This window comes from Ambystoma mexicanum, chromosome 1q, assembly GCF_040938575.1.
Source record: "Ambystoma mexicanum isolate Mex_15411 chromosome 1q, UKY_AmexF1_1, whole genome shotgun sequence".
Taxonomy (NCBI): Eukaryota; Metazoa; Chordata; class Amphibia; order Caudata; family Ambystomatidae; genus Ambystoma; species Ambystoma mexicanum.
The window spans coordinates 1,455,972,222-1,455,993,351 of record NC_090922.1 but is presented as its reverse complement, the minus strand read 5'-3'; positions in this window follow the sequence as shown (position 1 = coordinate 1,455,993,351).

The window sequence follows — 21,130 nt, the reverse complement described above, 5'->3', positions numbered from 1 at the left end:
GCTGCACACACACCCACTTTCAAAAAACATAAAAGCAGACAGTCAGGACAGATAGGGACATTCAATTCCATCTGCTGCGGGACGCTCTGCCGGGAAAATCCATACTTTACCTCCATCAACCTCCAGAGAGCCAACATAGAGACTTCAATCTATCCACCTTCAGAGACCAAGACTTTACTTCAGAATTTGTAGCAGAGAGGTCAACTACAAGCTAAATCCCTCTTTAGCAGGCCTCAAATCATTGCCATTATCACAGCCAGGCGAGCTGTTTGAATTCTTTGCAAGAACTCTTGCCATTTGCCAGAGAGCAGTGTTGTATCCAGAGAGAGTCCGCTGTATCCGGACCCACAGACCTGATCAGAACCAGAGACTCAGACCAGACCAGCAGAGTAGAGCTGACCCCGACGCTGTGCGCAGAGACCGTCCGTGGCGAGTGAAGAAAACCTGACCAGATCCGTGGCGAGGCCCATTCTATTTCTAAATATATTGTGAGTACCTAGCAGAACTGTGCAGAACCAATCTCTTAGTTAAAATAATATAATTCAATCTATTTTAATCTAACCAGAACTGTCTCCTAACTGTCACCTGTCATTTGCAAAGCTGTCACTTGTCATTTTCTAGTTGCAAGCTGTAACCTGTCGCTTTGAACTTTTAACATTTCCAATCTGAAAAACAACCTTCACCATATCGCTCATATCTCCGTGACCGTTTGTCTTAGAGACTTGCAGTAACTTTCCTCTGAAAGCTGGCTTTTCAACGAACCTAGAACCACATTCCTATTCCCTACACTTTTGCCGCAATCGCGAAAAACGCACTTGCGAATTTTACCGCGATTTGCAAATTTCTCCACGTGTGAAAACAGCAGCTTCCTTGCTTTCCTTGCTAAAAATTCGTTTGCCTCTTAATAACCATCCCTGAATCATTGCTAGAGTGAGCCTGGACTAATATTAACTTGATACCACTCACCCTGAACCTCTAGAGGGAATTAAAAGCATTTTAGCATATTTTTCACTTCATTGCCAGCACATATAAAAGCATTTTGGGCCTGTGTTTCAAGCTTCTGTAGCCTAAGCTTGCTGGGGTGAACTGAATTACATTTGATTGCATTTCTGAGAGCTGTGTGCTTTCCTTCCATTTCCTTGCATTGCATAAAAGGGGGGGGTGAATTGCCAGAGAAAAGTGATTACATTGTTTTGTTGAAATCATATTGAGTATTTTCTGTATTGCATTTTTCATTCAACATTACATCCATCTGAACTTATATAAAGTATTCTCTACCACCTTATTCTTCTGTTCCTATTCACAAGTGTGCTAGTGCCAGACTATCCATTATTGATTACTGCTCAGATTAAGTATGATATTCAATTATTAATTTATTATAAAGTGTGATATATATATCTATTGTTTAAATTATCAAATAAACCTTTTAAACTTGCAAAACAGAACTACTTCTTGGCTCAGCGGGGTCAGGGGGATTCCAAGAGAGGGGTGTTATATAGTGGTAGTCATCCAGTATGCATGAACTGGACATAAGGATATATCAATAAGGGTTTTCATTCAGTATTCCAGACTAGGCGTTGACTTAGCTGTAGTGTTGAATTGAATCCTCTTACAAATTGGGGGCTCGTCCGGGATTCCGGATTAGATCTATCACTTGTGCAGATTAATACAGTGTGCCAGCTGACCAGATACACATATCCGGTCGGATCACCACACTGTGTTATGCTGTAAAGCACTCCTCAAAGGAACGCTCTAAAGGTCTGTTTTGCAAAAATAAAATACAAACTTCTGTAAGTCAGGAAGGAACTCAAATTCCAGATTGACGACCTTGGTAGATATGAAAATAGCCAGAGAGCACTTCTTACATGAGCTATTTGTGAGAGGTGAGTGGACTCATCAGGACCAGACGGTCTGGTTGCAGGCAATCGCACCCCAGATCACTGAAACAGGGTCAGATATATGGAGAGATCAGGGTCCCTTACATGTGGCCTTGAGTGAACTATACATGGCTCCTAAAGCTAAGGATGAACAAGACAAGATGGTTAGGATAGCGGCATACCTGTACCTATATATGGGAGACATGCAGGATAAATGTGCTGAAGGCCAAGATCTGGCGAGTAGGCAACTGCTGGCATTACAGAAGGCCCAATCTGATCTGGACTCTTCTGAGCAGAGGCTGCAGGGGAGCCAGGATTCAGAAAATGAGAGTAGACAGCACATCATTAAAATAAAGAGGGATATGGACATCCTGCAACAGGAAAAGGCTGACCAGGATACCAGATTTCTGGCCTTGCAGAAGGAGTACCAAGAAGGTTTGGACTCCCTACTGCAGAGCCATAAAAAGCTGGAGCAACAGTTAGACTTCAATAGGGCATGTGCTGAGCAGGTAGTCACCCTGCAAAGCCACCTAGATACGGAGAAGGCAGAGAGCAATAAACTGATTTTGAAAGACCTGGATACCCAGGCAGGGTTTGACCAGGAGCGCCAGAAAGCTGGTGCCTTCTAAAGGCAAAGGGACGACCTGACGGTACAGATGCAGACTCTTAGTCAGGAAAGGGACACCTTAGGCCAGGAAGTCTGCCATTTAAAAAGAAAAACAGAAGAAAATCACTTGGCCCTCCAGGGGCTGGGGGACCTCCAAAAAGAACACCAGAACTTGTTAGAACACACCAGGAGGGTGGAGGATGCTCTGGCAAGAAAGGAACAGGCCAATAGGGACACAGCTCAGGAGGTAACCCTCCTGCAGCAAAGACTGGCCCAGTGCTCCAGGACCAATCAGGAGGCACAGAGAGAGAATGAGGCTCTCTGCCAGCACAATGATAGGCTCCAACAACAGGTAGCGATGCAGGAGAGACTGATAGAGTCTAGTAAGGCCTTAACTGAGGAACTGAAGGCGCAGGCTCTTGCATTGCAACAGGGAGCCGGGGTGGATAGAGACCAGGTTCGCTGGGAAAGGGAAACTCCTGAGCATAACCTCAGGAGCCCTAGTACCAGAGGCCTTTATCTCTCTCAGTCCCTGGACTCTGCCACCCCCATGTCCCCTGGCGCACATGAGCACAGGGCCACAGGGATGGCAGATTACTTGCCAGCCAGAAGCATGGGGCTCATAGGCCAGTACCACCCAGGAATGGAGGGGCGGGCATCCGGGTATGGGCACCCAAGCACAGTGCAATTTAATGGGGAACCCCAGGAGAGTAGGCCCATTAAGGGCATCCTGAAAACATCTGCCCAGTTAGGTCAGTGGGGAGGGTACCCATCAAATCCTGACAGCAAGGAGGGATCTGAAGACTCCTCTGAGCGGTACAGGACACAGGAGACCAGGTCCCCACATTCTGCCAGCCATTCCCAGGCTCGCAGAATCCGGGAAAACCTGGAAGAACAGACGGGAACCTCTGGGAGCAGTGCCTCTGAGTCAGAAGATGAATGGACCAGGGTTACCCGGACCAAAAGGGCCAATAATACAAAAAGGGCCTTGCTTAAGGACCCCTTAAAGCAGATTAAGGCAATCAGGAGCGTCATCACGCCTTATCATAAGAACGCCAAGTATTCTGTTTGGGAGCACTTAGAGTTGTTTGAGCAAATGATGGAGACTTTCCATTTGAAGGACAGCCAAAGCTGTATTCAATATGTAAAGTGGACCTTCTCCCCGGAATACTCCAGTTTCTTTGCGGGGCTGGAGGACCAAAATCATTTAAGATGGTCCTCCTATAAGGCGGCCATCTTGAAACATTTTTCTACTCATAGAAATCCTCAAGAGGCTCGCAAGGCATCCTACAATTTACAATGTGGGGAGGATCAGGCCCCACAAGAGTTTGTGCAGGAGTTAAAGCGTGCTTTTGCACAGACCACAAGAAGGGTGCGCACGGATAGCGGAGAATTTATTAATATGTTTTTCCATGCCTTGCCCAAATACATAATGACCCAGCTCGTGAGGGATTTTCACGAGAAAAGATCTTTAGACTGGGTCATTGAACAGGCGACCCGGATCTATGAGGTGCAGAAGCCAATAGAAAATAAAAATAATGCGCCCAAAAACCCCAAAGCCAACAACACCCCTGCTGCTGCCAAGGTGGCAGAGGTAAAGGTCACCCCCGTTTTAGAGTTGGAGATGGGGGGGCCTAAAAACCTACCTGCACCTAATAATGCTAGGCCAGAAGGTCCTCGGGCCAGTCACAGACAGGGAGCCAAGGAGGCAGCCCCACAAATGGGGTCCCTCGCTCTCCTGATTATGTAAGTCCCCGTTACAAGGGAAATCGACCCATCCTGGGTTATGTGTGGACTCCTCCAGCCCAAGGGGGGGGGATCCAGCCAAGCACCTAACCCAGGGAACTTCCCTCCTAACTTCCCACCGGAGGGCAGAAATTCTCCAAATCCTGGGCAGAACTTTTTCCCCAGGTATCCACCCAACTTCCAGCCCCAAAATCATCCATCCTTCTTTCCCCAATTCCCTGAGCCCAGACAACCTAATCCGGGAGAGGGGAGGCCAAGGGTGGAGGGGTACCAAAATCTTCCCAACCAGGGGTATTACCAGAGAAGGGATAGCTACCCTTCCCGGGATCAGCCCAGGGGAGAAAACAGGGCTCCGTATCAGCCTGAGCGGGTTTCCCAGTTAGAGCGCCAGGTTCAAAACATGGCGCGGGATCTGGGTCACATACTGAGGGCTCAGCAGAACCCTCAGATCGGCATGCCGGCGCAGAACGCACCCAACTCTGGACTTGGTGCTCCAGAGTAATGACGGGGGCAGTACCCCGACAACCCACCGGTTCCCAGGAGGAGGCACAAGGGGAAGGGGGTGTAGAGCCTTGGAGGAAGCTTCCTTCCCAACTTGTAAACAGCCCCTGGAAACCCAGGAACCGGAAACAAAATCTCTTGCCCCTGAAAGTCTGCCTCCTAAGGAGCAGAGGGGGGGTAGGAGAAACAAAAGACCCAAACAGACTCAGTTTGAGGAGGAGGTACAGATCTTCCAATTTGAGGGAGAGGGATCCTCAGAGGATCCTGGGAAAAGGATCTTCTCCTGCAGAGAGGGGGGAACTCCTCCCAAAGAAAAATGGGTCCCTAGGGATGCAAATCCAGACTGGGGAGATGTGGAGACTGAGCTACCGCCGACAGTCATCTCATCCCAGAACCCACAATACCAAAATCCCCTGGTTCAAACCCATCCTGATGACTGCCTCCAAAAAGGGGCGGGCGGCCCAGAACCGGAACCCGGGGATCTCCAGTTGCCAACTTTTTCTTTCATATTCCCAAGGCTCTCCACAGAATTCTGCCCAAATTTCTTCTCTTGCAATGTCCAAAACCAGAAAGTTAGCCCACCAGTTGTCCAGAAATGCACATTATCTGTGCCCCCTTGAGGAGAAGGAGGGAAGATATTATGCCCCGGTACAAGTACAGGGGCAGGGTACAATTTTGGCACTGGTGGACACTGGATCTCAAGCTACCCTTCTTTCCAGAAGGGCCTTTGACGAACTGAATGCAGGAAGGGGAGGGAATTACCAAATTCCTCTCACCTCACTTCCTGGACAACTCCAGAACTTTGACGGGAAGGAAATTCCCGTCGAGGGGACGGCAGATTTGGACATTAAAATTGGGCGACACAAGTTGAAACACCCAGTCATAGTTGTGACTCCAGAGGGCACCCCTTGTTTACTAGGGAATGACCTCCTGAGGAGGTTGTCACCCTTAATAGATTGCGTAAACAAGGTCCTCTGGACCCAGACTAGCCGACCAATAAAATTAAAACAGAGTGTCAACCATGTTAGTTTAAACGGCACCTGCCACATGGTTGAAAAAAAATCTGACCAAGTAGAATTTCACTTCCAGAATAGCCAAATTCCAGACGTGACAGTAATAGCAGTAGGACAACAGAGTGGTGATGGGGGGTCCTCTCTATTTCTGAAAATCAACCTCCCTTCCAGTTTAAAGTGGTATTCCACGCTGGAAGGAAACACTCTGAAATTCTATACTAATCCACAATCAGAAACTCCCACACCTATAGTCCAGAAAGATGTGAAATCAGCTCAGATCCTGGCTGATATTCAGCAAATTGGAGAGCAGTTGTTCATCCCTGCTCAGTTAAATGATGGGAAGGACTCTGTTCTCGCTCGAGTGTGCGTGAACAATGGTAAGAGCTTCATCAGCAAAGCCATGTTTCGCCAACTCCCAAAAGATCCAGCCATTCCCACATTCAAACTGATAGACAAATGGGAAATGGACCGGGAAGCACCTAATTCCAAACAGCTCCTGCCAAGCAGGTGTATGCTCAAAATCTCCATTGGCAACAAGAGCATAGTCCACAATTGTTTGGTCGTGTGAGACGTCACTGCCGCCTTTTACTTAGGCAGTGACATTCTCAATCGCTTTGCCATTAGTTTGGACCTAATAAACTTCAAAGCTTGGTCCCGATTAGCGGATAATCCCATGGGCTTTGATGATCCAGAAAAAGCATTTAGGTCAGCTCAATTGCTACCTTATGCAGTTGAAATTCAGATCAAAGAGGAAGGCACCATCCCAGAAAGGACCTGACAATTCTCCCTGGAAGTGAAAGTTAAAAGAGGACAATATTTGCAAAACCCTGATGCTTACATACATTTAAACGCTTCTCTCCAAAAGCAAGGGTTGGGGGTAAACCCAACTCCATTAGTCAACATAGAGCATGACACCATTCTAATAGAGGTGGATAACAGCGACTTGAAGAGTATTACTCTAGCCGCAGGCACCATTATTGGAATGGCGGTTGATGACCGACATTTTTCCATTGATTTAGGTAATGAACTATTAGGGCCAATCCCCAAGGACTGCTTTGACAGTGACAGTGATGACAATACGACACCAGACAGGATTTTTACCCGGCATGGGGGGAACTTCCTGCTGTACACTTCCTGCCCCTATGGTAAGGAAGATGTGACTTGTGACTTCAGGAGGGATGAGGTGATTTTCCAGGTCCATGAGGGCTGCCTTTCCCACCTGAAGCCTCCAGTCCAAATCAGCACTCTGACCAGGGACTTCTCCACCCAGCTGGAGGAGGCCGCGGAGATAGCCAAACCAGAAGTGTTTCCAGGCTTCAGGCAGATGGTGGAAGAGAGAGTCAACCTAGCCGATGCCTGTGTGACTCTGGAACAAAAGCAAAAGTTGAAACAAGTTTTCTTGGATTTCCAAGATCTCTTTGCAGCAGTCTCATATGACTGTGGCCGCACCGACATCCACACAACAACAATCCCCAGGGACCCTGGCATGACTCCTGTGTTTGTGAAGCAATATCGCTTGCCTCTCGCATCAATGGAGTCCCTTACTGAAATAATTAAGAACCTTGAGTCCCGGGGAATAATCCATCCAGTTCACAGCACCTTCAATAATCCGGTGCTGGGAATATTGAAGCCAGACGGCCAGTGGAGACTCTGCGCCGACCTCAGGGAGCTCAACAAACGGGTCCATACTTCCTGATGGCCTCTTCCCTACATTGACCAAGGGCTGGCCCAGATTCAGGGGTCACAGGTATTCACTGCAATAGACCTGACCAATGGATACTGGACCGTGCCTGTCAGCAGGGAGGACCAATACAAACTGGCTTTTACCTTTGGGGGCCAGCAGTACACGTGGACCCGGACTCCCTTCGGATACCTTAACTCCGGTAATGAGTTCAATATTTTCCTACATAAGGCCATGCCCGACCTGGGTGCGAGGGGTAACCTGGCTTATGTAGATGATGTCCTCATCAAAAGTTCATCTGTGGAGGAACACATAGCGGAGATCTGTTATGTTCTGACCTAGTTGAGGGCCGCTGGAGCAAAACTTTCCTTTCAGAAAGCACAGTGGTGTAGAACCCGTGTTAATTTCTTGGGGCATGAGATTACTCCTCAGGGTCTCTGTCCCCAGGAAAAGAATGTGGAAGCACTTCAGAAACTGAAAGACCCCACAACTCTGCGGGAACTAAGGAGCCTCCTTGGACTGACTAATTACAGCAGAAAGTTCATTGAGGGCTACGCAGAAATCACCAGACCCCTGATTCATCTCCTGAAGGGGGGGGTCAAGTGGGAATGGGGTCCAGAACAAGCCGAGGCAGTAAAACAACTCAAAAGAAGCCTCTCACAAGCGCTCTGCCTAGCTTACCCTGTCAGAAACAAGGAGTTCTTCCTGGAGACGGGGTTCTCTAATACGTGCTTGACGGCAGTATTATACCAAAAGCATGACAAGGTCAATAAAGTAATCTCCTATGCGAGCAAAACTTTATCCTCTGTGGAGGAAAAATTCAACGATTGTGAGAAGGCACTCCTGGCAACAGTGTGGGCATTGAAGAATTACCGCCCGTTTATCCAGGGGGAACACATCATAGTGGAGATCCACACCAGCCTCTGCAATATCTCCAAAGTGACAGAATCCGGGCCAGAAATGTGAGTAATTCCCGAATTACTTCCTGGATTCTGTCAATGCAAGGCTTTCCTGTGGAGGTCCGATATGGCCAAAACAAGAAGAGTCCCCTCGCGCAAGGTCTGGCTGACTTGCATGATTGTGCCAGAGAAAACTAAACTGTCTCGAGGACGAAAGTCTAAAAATCAAGGACAACACGGAGGCATACCTTAATTCCCCACACAAAGTCTTTGAAGAGGACAAGTGTGAGGGAATGCCCACTGTCTATGTGGATGGATGCTCGTACCATGTTGACAACAACGGGGAGAAAGAACTGGTGGCTGGCGTATGGAATGCATGGGTGAAGGAGTTTCCAGAACCCTCCGTTGGATACAAAATTGGTCCCCGAAGTAGTCAGGTGGCAGAATTGATGGCTGTGCATCAAGCCATCCTCACAGCTGTCCAACATCAACTCCACGAACTGGTCATAATCACAGATTCTGATTATGTACAGAACGGGTTTGTGGAGCACCTGGTTAATTGGAAAACCAGAGGCATGTTATGTGCTAACAACAAACCCTTGAAACATGGGAAGTTGATCCAAAACATTGATGATCTGGTCACCTCGAATGAGATGACCATCTATTGGAAAAAGATCAAGGGTCATTCCAAAGTAGAGGGACCAGACAAAACTGGAAATGACTTAGCTGATCAGCTGGCCAAAACCGGGGCCATCCAAGGGGATCTAATTGAGATTGAGTCCCTGTTGGGGGAAATCCAGGTCACTGCTATCACTAGGTCCCAGACAAATGCTCACCATGATCTGTCAACTGCCCAATGGAGCAAGGAGACCCCTGATGCTGATTTAATTACAGCTCAGAAAGGGGATCCAATAATTGGTAAATTTTACCAGCACCTTGAGGACCCCGAGAACTTTCCCCTGACGGGTACCGATTACACTGGGAAAGAGGACCTAAGGGTGTTGATGAAATCTCCAAAAATGTTCCTGATCCAAGACGGTTTGTTGGTAAGGAAATCCAAAGCTGGCCACGATCAGTGGGTGGTTCCTACCTCATTCCGAAGCCTGATGTTAAGTCACGCCCATGATGCGGCCACCGCCGGTCATAGGGGGTTTAACACAACATTGGAAATCTTAAGAGAGGTTGCATACTGGCCACACATGGGCCAGGACCTCAACCAATACTTGAAGGGTTGTCTTGTGTGTGCACAATTTCAGCCAACATCCCTCACACACCGTGCACCCCTCCAAAAGAGGGGGATGACACTGCCATGGTCAGATTTACAAATCGACTTCGTAGGCCCCGTGATTCGCTCTGCTAGGGGGAATAAGTACATGTTGACTGTGACATGCTTGTTTACCAAGTGGGTGGAATGTCTCCCAGCCCCAAATTGCAAGGCAGAAACTGCAGCTGCCCTGATGTCAGAATGTACCAAAGTATCAACTGAAAAGGATACAATACTCAAAAGGATACAGGAGGTAGGGTCTTCCGGATCCCTGTTCACCCGATTTGATAGTCGTGAAGTCAACAAAGACCTTCCAAATGATACAACCCTCTGGCTGATAAAACAGGCAGAGCGATGGATCACTGGAAAGGGCGTGGGTAAGGTATAGAAACCCAGCCTAGGACAAATTAAAGTATCATGAGTAACTGTTCCAACCTGAGTATGATGAATTAGACAATGACAGGAATGATCACACTGACCTGTATCTCTGGGTAGAATAATCCAGAAGTCTCTTGATGGATTTGAAATGAAGAACAAACGACAGGGAAGGGAAAATTAGTAAGGGAGACTTATCCCGAACGGAACGAGGCTCACGCTAGATACGGGTTGAGTTCACCACAGGATAGCGTCCACGGTTCAGTTCAAAGTCACTTCCAATAATCCTTGAAAGGCTTCCTTCCCACTTTAGGGATCAATCCTTCTGTTAATTCCACAGATGCAGGAGTTAGAAGAAAATAGCGTTTGAAGACAACGTGCGCGTGTGGATTTACACGCGGGCAGGATTCGCGCAGCCTTGGCCAGCCGCGTGTGAAGACAAAGAGCGCGTGTGGATTTTACACGCGGGCAGGATTCACGCAGCCTTGGCCAGCCGCGTGTGAAGACGAAGAGCGCGTGTGGATTTTACACGCGGGCAGGATTCACGCAGCCTTGGCCAGCCGCGTGTGAAGACAAAGAGCGCGTGTGGATTTTACACGCGGGCAGGATTCACGCAGCCTTGGCCAGCCGCGTGTGAAGACAAAGAGCGCGTGTGGATTTTAGACGCGGGCAGGATTCACGCAGCCTTGGCCAGCCGCGTGTGTAGACGAAGAGCGCGTGTGGATTTTACACGCGGGCAGGATTCACGCAGCCTTGGCCAGCCGCGTGTGTAGACGAAGAGCGCGTGTGGATTTTACACGCGGGCAGGATTCACGCAGCCTTGGCCAGCCGCGTGTGAAGACAAAGAGCGCGTGTGGATTTTACACGCGGGCAGGATTCACGCAGCCTTGGCCAGCCGCGTGTGTAGACGAAGAGCGCGTGTGGATTTTACACGCGGGCAGGTTTTACGCAGCCTTAGCCAGGCGCGCTTGGAGACAGAGAATGCGTGTGAATTATCACGCGAAGGGATAGCTCCAGGAATCAGCGTGTGGCGGAACACACGCTATCGAAGGCCCAAAAGTAGCTGTAGGATTCAGCCAGGATGTAGATCAGAGGTCCAGCTACACAACGCCAATAGAGACGATCAGAAGCAGCGAGTGAAGTTACTACGCTGCTTAAATACGTAATACCGTAGTTCACGTGACGAAGCAAAAGTCACGTGAAGTTAGCGACGTGAAAAGTGCAAACGTCGTTTTCCCGGTAACGTATCGAATAGCCTCCATTTGGAGTAGAACGGTCTAGCTGTCCTACGAGCGTAGCGTCCAGCATGCATGACAGTGCCATCCCCCAAAGGGACAACCTCTCCCCTTCTTGTGTGAAAGCGCTTCAATAAAGCAGGAGCATGAATGTTGGAAAGAGGTTCCCAGGACCTATCTTCGGGACCATAGCCCTTCCAGTCCACCAGATAATATGGTCTACCAGAACGGAGTTTCATATCCAGTATGTCTTGTACCTCGTATTCATCAGAACCCCGCACAGAAATAGCAACAGGCCGTACAGGCAGTCTAGTAGTGTCAGAGAATGGCTTAATGAGCGAGACGTGGAATACAGGATGCACCCGCCATCGTTGTGGCAAAGCCAGACGTACAGCAGCAGGATTAAGAACATGGAGCACTACATACGGACCGATGTATCTAGGCAACAATTTCTTTTTGCCTGGAATTCTTAAGTTCTTAGTGGACAGCCAGACTTTCATCCCAGCCTTATAGACAGGTGCGGATACCCTATGAGCATCGGCATAGAACTTGTCACGTCGTTTAGCCTGCTCCAATTGCTGCTTCACCTTTCTTTGTAAACTCTTCAGATCACGAAGAGTACGGCCTGCGGCAGGCGTGTCCAGGGATAGACCGGAATCCAGAGGTATTGATCGGGGGTGTTGTCCATAGAGAGCATAGAACGGTGAAGTGCCTATGGCACTATGATAAGAGTTGTTATAGGCGAATTCAGCCGCCGGCAGTACCGTGAGCCAATCCGATTGGTATTGCAAACACAGACACCGCAGATATTGTTCCATAGTACAATTGACCCTTTCAGTCTGTCCGTCGGTTTGAGGATGATAAGCGCTGGACATTCTATCATCAATTAGTAATGCAGATGTTAAAGCTCTCCAAAAGCGTGACCAAACTGCGAGCCCCTGTCAGTAATGATTACTGATGGTAGACCAAAGAAACGAAATATATGTTGGATGAATAGTTCAGCCAGAACAGTAGCAGTTGGTAAACCAATACAGGGAATAAACAGAGCCAATTTAGTGAAATAATCCACTACGACCCATAGGGTATCATATCCCTGATTTGGGGGGAGTTCTACCACAAAGTCCATAGATATCATGTCCCATGGTTTGTTAGGGACAGGCAGGGATTGGAGTAAGCCCACTGGTTTACCAGGAGTATTTTTACATTGGATACATACAGAACAAGAAGATACATAGTTTATAACATCTTTTGCCATGGATGGCCACCAGCACCACCTTTTGAGCAGGTCCAGTGTTTTCTTCCGTCCAGGATGGGCTGCAATCAAGGAATCATGATTCCATTTGAGGGCTTTATTCCGCATTGAAGGAGTTGGTAGATAAAGTACTCCATGTGTGAAAGGTAAACCGTTATGCACGTCCAGATTCATATCCTGGACTACTTGTGGATTATTTTTTACCCACTCTTGTATATCGGTTTTTAGGGATGGTTGAACCGAACAACTACAAATCACATGATCTGCCAACAGCTGGATCTGTACTTGTTTTTCTTCCTGCGCCTCTTTACTCATATGGGACAAAGCGTCCGACTTAACATGTTCTCGGGCAGGACGATAGGTGACCCGGAAATCGTTTTGGGCAAAAAAGACATGCCATCTGGCCTGACGGGCCGTAAGGCATTTCATGGATTTGAATGCTTGGAGATTTCTATGGTCAGAGTACACTAACACCTGTTGTTTGGCCCCAAGAAGATGATGACGCCATTCTCGGAAAGCATCTTTGATAGCCAGTAGTTCCCGCTCAGTAACGGTGTAGTTTCGTTCATATGAGGTGAGTTTACGAGAGAAGAAAGCCACTGGGTGTTCCTCCTTAGTTTCTGTGCAAACTTGTGAGAGCACTGCGCCAATAGCGACACTGGATGCATCCGCTTCAACGATAAACTGGCGATCAGGATCCGGATGTTGAAGCACGGGTGCAGTGGTAAATGCTTCCTTCAGCTTTTCAAATGCTACTTGGGCATGTTGGTTCCAACAGAAAGGTGTTTTGGAACTAGTTAAAGCCGTCAAAGGAGCTACTGTTTTGGAAAAGGAATGGATAAATCTGCGATAGAAATTCGCAAAGCCCAAGAAAGACTGTAGTGACTTGACGTTATGTGGAATCGGCCAATTCAAGACGGCCTTTACCTTGGAACGACTCATTCGAGCACCTAGATTGGTAATGTCGTAACCAAGGAATTCCACTTCCTGTGAATGAAAGACACATTTTTCGGCTTTCACATAAAGATGGTTCTCCCTGAGTCTTTGTAGGACTGTAGAAACATGTCTGACGTGTTCCGATAAAGATGATGAGTAGATCAAAATGTCGTCCAGATAGACCACCACAAATTGGTCCATTATGTCTCTGAATATATCATTCATGAAGAATTGAAATGTGGCGGGAGCATTGCACAGACCAAAAGGCATCACCAAATATTCGTAAAGACCATACCGTGTCTTAAAAGCGGTCTTCCATTCGTCGCCTTCACGAATGCGAACCAAATTGTATGCACCTCGCAAGTCCAATTTGGTGAAATAACTGGAAGTGCCTAACTGATCCAACAGAACGTTTATTAGTGGTAAGGGGTATTGGTTTTTGATGGTGATGTCATTAAGTGCCCTGTAATCAATACATGGTCTGAGGTCTCCCTCTTTCTTAGGAACAAAGAATAGAGGAGATGCAGCAGGAGATTGTGAGGGCCGTATAAAGCCCATTGCTAGCGCTTTGTCAATGTATTCTTTTAACACGACATCTTCTTTAGGTGTTAAAGAATAAACACGGCCTGTAGGAATTTTGGCACCAGGAATCAATTCGATAGGACAGTCGTACTGTCGATGAGGAGGTAATTGTTCTGCCTGGCCTTTATCAAAGACATCAGCATAATCAGCGTATTCGCATGGTATGATATTGTCGCATTGATGTACAACGCTGATAATAGAATCCTCCACCATAGAGGCCAATATGTGTTGTTTATTTGACACCTCCTGACTGGTAAAGCAATGTTCATTGCAATGAGTCGAAGGATATTGGAGCGATCCCGAAACCCAGTCAACAGCAGGATTGTGAAGGGTTAACCATGCAAGACCAAGTATGATCTCGTACTGCGGAGCAGCAATAACATCGAAGATGATTTCTTCTGAATGGTTATTTGATAACGTCATCTGAACAGGTACCGTCTCCTGGGTTACCATACCAGAAATCAGAACAGATCCGTCCACGGTGTTCACCGTTTCAGGTCTTTTTTTGTTTACAAGGGGTAAGGAACGGTTCTTGGCATAAGTGATGTCTATATAATTGCTGGTGGCTCCAGAATCAACCATGGCCTTGGAAACCACTTCTCGCTCCTCACAATGCAACGTCACCTGAACTATTACAGGCGCATGTTTAGGAATGGTACTGGAGTCCGATGAAACACTCGACATAGGGACTCCTGCTAATGTCGAGTTTTGGCGTTTCCCGCATGCTTGATGGGTTTTTTAGGACATGTTGCCAACAAATGCTCGGAAGAACCACAGTACATACATAAGTGGTTTTTTCTTCGTTTCTCCCGTTCTGCATTGGACAATCGGCCTCTCACGGCGCCTATCTGCATGGGTTCAGGGTCGTTAGAGATGACTGCTGGTGTCTCTGACCGCCCCGAGACCGGCATGAAGGGCTTTTTCTCTCCCTTTCGAGCATTCCTTCGGGCGTCGATTTGTAGAACCAAATCGAGCAGCTCTGGGAAACCCGTAGGAACCACAGGAACTGTAGATAAGGCGTCTTTCAGTTCTTCAGAAAGACCCTTATAAAAAACAGCCGTTTTCTTGCTGTCAGGCCATTGGGTTTCCGCCGTCAGTTGATTGAACCGGGCAACGTAAGACATAAGGGGTTGGCTGCCCTGTTGTAGGTTAAGCAACTCTAAATCGGTGGCTTGAGTAGAGTAACGCATGTCAAAGACTTTACTCATAGCAGTCAAGAGATCGTCACAATCGTACAACAAAGGGCTATTAGTTTCCAACAAAGGGTTAGCCCAAGCAGCGGCTGTGCCCCCTAAATGGGAAAGCACGAAGGCTGCTTTTGTGGTTAGATCAGGAAAAGATGTAGGACGGCAAAGAAAATGGAGCCGGCACTGATTTACAAAGGTTCTGTAGGCTTTGGGATCACCCGTGAACCTTTCCGGAGGGGCCAAGGGAAACTGAGTGGGCATAACCACATTAATAGTTTCCTGTGGGGGTGCCGTACTCCCCGATCCAGATGCAGTAGCCATCGGCGCCTGTGCTCCCTGAGGACTACCATGTAGGGCGTCTTGCATAACGTCCATACGGTGCCGTAACATGTCCTGTGCAGTAACCATTTCATTTCTCAAATCGGTGATCAACTGTGTCAAAACAGTTAAAGGATCCGTACCCTCCATGGCTTCTGATTCTGTCAGAATGTACCAAAGTATCAACTGAAAAGGATACAATACTCAAAAGGATACAGGAGGTAGGGTCTTCCGGATCCCTGTACACCCGATTTGATAGTCGTGAAGTCAACAAAGACCTTCCAAATGATACAACCCTCTGGCTGATAAAACAGGCAGAGCGATGGATCACTGGAAAGGGCGTGGGTAAGGTATAGAAACCCAGCCTAGGACAAATTAAAGTATCATGAGTAACTGTTCCAACCTGAGTATGATGAATTAGACAATGACAGGAATGATCACACTGACCTGTATCTCTGGGTAGAATAATCCAGAAGTCTCTTGATGGATTTGAAATGAAGAACAAACGACAGGGAAGGGAAAATTAGTAAGGGAGACTTATCCCGAACGGAACGAGGCTCACGCTAGATACGGGTTGAGTTCACCACAGGATAGCGTCCACGGTTCAGTTCAAAGTCACTTCCAATAATCCTTGAAAGGCTTCCTTCCCACTTTAGGGATCAATCCTTCTGTTAATTCCACAGATGCAGGAGTTAGAAGAAAATAGCGTTTGAAGACAACGTGCGCGTGTGGATTTACACGCGGGCAGGATTCGCGCAGCCTTGGCCAGCCGCGTGTGAAGACAAAGAGCGCGTGTGGATTTTACACGCGGGCAGGATTCACGCAGCCTTGGCCAGCCGCGTGTGAAGACGAAGAGCGCGTGTGGATTTTACACGCGGGCAGGATTCACGCAGCCTTGGCCAGCCGCGTGTGAAGACAAAGAGCGCGTGTGGATTTTACACGCGGGCAGGATTCACGCAGCCTTGGCCAGCCGCGTGTGAAGACAAAGAGCGCGTGTGGATTTTACACGCGGGCAGGATTCACGCAGCCTTGGCCAGCCGCGTGTGTAGACGAAGAGCGCGTGTGGATTTTACACGCGGGCAGGATTCACGCAGCCTTGGCCAGCCGCGTGTGTAGACGAAGAGCGCGTGTGGATTTTACACGCGGGCAGGATTCACGCAGCCTTGGCCAGCCGCGTGTGAAGACAAAGAGCGCGTGTGGATTTTACACGCGGGCAGGATTCACGCAGCCTTGGCCAGCCGCGTGTGTAGACGAAGAGCGCGTGTGGATTTTACACGCGGGCAGGTTTTACGCAGCCTTAGCCAGGCGCGCTTGGAGACAGAGAATGCGTGTGAATTATCACGCGAAGGGATAGCTCCAGGAATCAGCGTGTGGCGGAACACACGCTATCGAAGGCCCAAAAGTAGCTGTAGGATTCAGCCAGGATGTAGATCAGAGGTCCAGCTACACAACGCCAATAGAGACGATCAGAAGCAGCGAGTGAAGTTACTACGCTGCTTAAATACGTAATACCGTAGTTCACGTGACGAAGCAAAAGTCACGTGAAGTTAGCGACGTGAAAAGTGCAAACGTCGTTTTCCCGGTAACGTATCGAATAGCCTCCATTTGGAGTAGAACGGTCTAGCTGTCCTACGAGCGTAGCGTCCAGCATGCATGACACCTGATGATTAACCACATCTTTTCCCGTTTCGGTCTACCTCAAAGGATTGAGTCAGACAGGGGTAGCCACTTCACCAGTGAAGTAATGACAAAGATGTGGGAGATACTGGGGGTCAAAAGGAAGTTGCATATTGCTTACCGGCCAGCTTCCTCTGGGGCAGTAGAGAGATATAACCGAACCATTGTGAGCATATTAAAGAAGTTTGTGGCAGATTCTGGGCCAAGTTGGGATATCCGATTACCTCTAGTCCTAATGGCCATCAGATCTACCCTTTCATCTGCAACCAAAATGTCACCATTTGAGTTGATGACTGGGCGCAAGATGGTGCTTCCACAGCATTTGCTCTACAGGACCCAAGAGCAGACACTAATAAATGCCTCCACAACTCATGAGTATGTGGAGAATTTAAGGAAACACCTTCAACATGCTTTTGCTTATGCTTAGCAGAATCTAGAAAGATCAGCTGATAGCATGAAGACCCACTATGACCTGAAGACTTCCAGGAAGGAATATCAGGTGGGGGATCGGGTCTATCTATACAATTTCCAAAGGAACCAGGCCAAACAGCGAAAATTTTTGCCTACATGGAAGGGACCCTTTGAGATTATAGACAAAATCTCCCCTGTGGCCTACAAGATCCGCATCCCCAAAGGCGGTTCGGCAGAGGGGGAAGACAAGTGGGTCCACATTAACCAGTTGAAGTGTTGCCATCCCAGGCACACTCTGCAACAACTGGAGGAATCCTCTGGAATCCTAGAGGGTGCTGTCTCAGATTAATTCAGTTCTAACTTAAAAGATCCTATATATCGCCTATCAAATTCTGAGTTTCTCAATGTGGGTGTTTTCGTTTTTGAATGCAAAAAGAAATGTGCATGTTCATATGTTTTGACTATAAATGTATATGCCACCCCACTATATCAATGGTGGGGGAAAAATGTCTAGGAATAGGTATTGCCGCTCTTCCTTTGTCGTCCTAGGAGAAAGAAAACCTCGAGACTGGCCAAGGAGGACGATCCGGAGACCGGGAGCAGAGACGCAAGGGGCCCAGTGTACCGCCCAATACTCCCATCAGGACCGGCGAGGAGAACCGATCGATCCGACCGGATGGTGGAAAAGATGCTGAACTGTGCCATCTATTGGAAGAAGATGAGGAAACATCCCAGGTCTTGCGAGTCCCATCAGTGAAACAGAATGGCCATCGCAAGAGGGGGGCTTGTGGGATGTTTTTATCCATGCATCCGAGCCCTACCTCAAAACTGTGCAGTACTGACATGGAAATCATCATGATGGCCAGAGATTCCCAGAAAATGCCCAGGGAAGTGCATGAAGAATAGGCTGCCACCCATTTTGCCGATGTTATAGGCACAGAAGGGCACTGCCTAAAACCACCATTGGACTACCCACACAGTAGTCTAAAACCATTGGGAATGGCAATGCTGATTGCCAAAAGCAACCTAGAATTGTGGGGAATTCATTTTCTTAAATCCCAAAAATGGGTGCAGTACCAGTACTCACCACTATCAGAAAGCCGGCGTTTTAAAACAACACCAGACTTTTTTTTGTGTAAAACTGAATAAATGAACCCAAAGCAGGCCAAAGAAAGACTTACTGAGAGGTGGATACAATGTAAAGTTATATTCTGAAGTGACTTGAAGGTTTATAACAAGACTGGCTGAGCTGTGGATTTCAGCAGTTTAAGTAAATTTGGACTGAAAGACACTAAAAAACTAGGAGGGGGAGAAACTGGAGACAGAGGCTGAGCTTGAAGAAAGTGGAAAGACTGGTTTCTGTACCATGTGACCTGAAAAGACACACCCCTGTAGCCAGAATATGGTTTTAGGGAGGGCGCTAGAGAGCCATCCAAGATGGCCGCTTCCTAAGAGAGCTCCGTAGGGCTCTAATGAATCCTGTTCCATCGCTGCTCCCGCGGTTACCGAACTAGTCCAGTTTGCCGCTGGGTACATTGGCAACACCCCGCAGATCATTTTGAACTAACTCTCCAGTGTGACAAGCAACCTGATCACCGGCTGCGCCTCTCAGATCCTGAGGCCTACCAGCAGGCGCCCACGCTGCGCAACGAGGCGACGTTCGACGGAAGCGAACACCGAGCCGCTCAACTGCGCAGGTAGACGTAGGCGAGACAGCGCCATAGAGACCGAGCGGTCTCCGTCCCCGCAGCGGCCCGGTGGAAGTCCTACGACGAGAGGGCCGGCAATGCCAACGGCCCGCACGGGCCCAGGTAGGAGCGAGCGGAACTGCTGGGCTGCAGGGCGGAGCGACACCACCTTCCCCCCCACAATCGAGCACCCTCCCGAGCACAACCCAGAAGCTGAAACGCCGCGACGTGGGCACGAACCCTCTGACTCGCAGATCTCTATCTACCATCAGCTCAAGAAACCGGCGGCCACAGCGCTCGAGCGGCCGATCCCGGGGACACGGCCCGCTGGGACGACGGAGGCGCAGAAGAGAGACCTGATCGCGAACAAAGCTTTCTTCAAGTTTGCCAGTTCCAAATCTTCCGAGTCTACGGCCACCCTCCGTCCACCCGACGGTGCTCAGTCTCCTTGACCCCGAGGCCCCCATTCTTGCCCGACCCGAGCAAAACGCTAATCACAAACATCTACACTAGCCGTCATGGGGAAAATGGACAAAACCCAAAAGAAACTGCACTTCGAACCTAACTCGCAGCATAGACCCATGACCAGCTATGGACCCGAATCCCTGTACAAGAGGCACCATTATCGGAGGTACAGACTCCTCATCAAGACATCAGAGAGATCCTGATGGATCTGAAGGCAGGTATCAGCAGCCTGGGGTGCAAGCTAGACACCTTGTCGACCAAAGTGGACCAGTTACAACACAGACTCGACAAACATGCGGACAGGCTCGACAGCGTGGAGCAGCGGGTGTCCGACCTGGACGACGGGTCGGCGGCATTGTCCTCCCGAGTCTCACAACTTGAAACACAGATGAAGACTGTGATTGCCAAAAATGAAGACTTGGAGGGTCGTTCTCGTAGAAACAACATCAGAATTCTAGGAGTGAGAGAACGACAACTCCAGGGCAAAATGGAAGACTTTGTGGAACAAATGTGCGTCACGCTCTTTGGCAAAGAGTCACTGTCCCAGCTGTTCGTTGTAGAAAGAGCACACAGAATCCCGAATGCTAGACCAATACCAGGCGCACACCCAAGACCAATAATTGCCAGACTGCTAAATTATAAGGATCGCGATGCGATACTACATGCGGCCAGAACTAAGGGGGATCTACAGTATGATGGAGACCCGATCCAATTCTTCCCCGACTTTTCCCAAGCAGTACAGCTACAGAGAAGATCCTACACGTCTGTCAAGCGCCGCCTGCAGGACAATCAAATTGTATATTCCATGCTATACCCAGCGAAACTTCGCATTCAGAACGCAGGGAAAACACAATTCTTTAATTCCCCGGAGGAGGCCAGTGACTTTCTGGACCGGGCCGGATGTAGACCCAGCGGAAACAACCCGAGGCCCAGACGCGAAGACCGGGCGAGACGTAACCTCCTGCCATAAAACACCTCGAACATAGGAGGCCGGAACCAACGTGTCTCACCCTCCAGGCAAGATGGCGACCGCGGGAACGAACTCATGTCGCCAAGGGAAGCCTGGCACCTTCTTGGTAGGCTACTAACGCCCCTAGCACAGCAATGTTTGCAGTTAAGTTTTCAAGGGTGGGAACCACATGGGCCAGTTGTGGGTTGCCCATGAAAGGGAGGATCTTCGGTTCGACACAAGCACCCTGCTCGCCCCGCTCCTACTTCACATCGTCAGCAAAGCGAAACCCCGAGGGCCAAAATCTCGAACTCCTATCCAGCTCCAGTGGCCCCAGCCACCCGTCGCACCGCCACATCCCATCGAGAAAGAAACTCGCCTGGCCCCCCAAATGACAACACCAATGCTTAGAATAGCCACCTGGAACATACGAGGTGGCAACCAACCGGCGAAGAACAGAAGAATCT